This window comes from Lipophrys pholis (assembly GCF_963383615.2).
Source record: "Lipophrys pholis genome assembly, chromosome: 2".
NCBI lineage: Eukaryota > Metazoa > Chordata > Actinopteri > Blenniiformes > Blenniidae > Lipophrys > Lipophrys pholis.
The window spans coordinates 29,687,125-29,688,106 of NC_137636.1; positions in this window are offsets into that span (position 1 = coordinate 29,687,125).

A 982-nucleotide genomic window follows, 5' to 3' on the forward strand; every position below is an offset into this window, starting at 1 on the left:
GTGCTCACTTCCTCTGGAGGCTATTATCATACTCCCCGCCCACAAACCAGCCTCTCCTGGTTTTTTTCTTTTTTTTGGGTGGGAATTGAACTGAATGGGACCTTGGGGAAGGATTTGGAAGGGACACTTACAACTCATACCCACCCACATGGTGAAATGCTGACCTTTGGGGCACAGCTTTCATTGAAAAGTGAGCATGGTTATTGCCGAGTCAGGGTGAGGGTAGGGTGACCCCCCTCCCAAGTGGCACGATGACAGCTAACAGAGAGGTCCTTGTCTGTTCAAGGTCCACACAGGCTTACCTCTGTGTGTGTGTGTGTGTGTGTTTGTGTGTGTGTGTGTGTGTTTTGGGACAGACACACACACACAGCAACGTGGCAGCCTGGAAAATAATCAATCTTAGTGAGGTGGAAGCACAGTGGAAACCGCTGGAAAGAAAAGAGAGGGGGCGGGAAAAAAGGGATTTGGTCACAACATGAGGAAACAAGAGACATAGTCCAGGCCCAAAAGGTTAACAGCTCAAAAATCAGATGTCATTTAAATCTTTATGCTGAGAATCACTCAGATTCCAAAAGAACTTGATAATAATTTTCCAGGATGTGACCAAATCAATGGGGAATTAAAAAAATTACTTCGGCACAGGAAAGTGTGACGCTGTATATCCCTGTAGAGTTTGTTGTGCCGACTGCCCTGCATTGAAAGCAATTGTGTTTATATTGATCAGTTTTTTCTTCTAGCATCTTGTGACGTTATGTGTTGTAGAATAATAACATATATCTGGGAATGCTGTTTGAGAACCCCAAGAAAGAATAATATGAGCAACAGGTATTCAAATATAACTTGAAACATTTGGAACCTTGCATCCAGTGACAATGTGAAGTAAAAGAGATGGTTTCTTGCTGTTTAAGTAATGAAGAAAGGCTCGGTCATGAATTACGCTCATATTAGTGAGACAAGTTACGCACTTCTATCCAAGAATAGA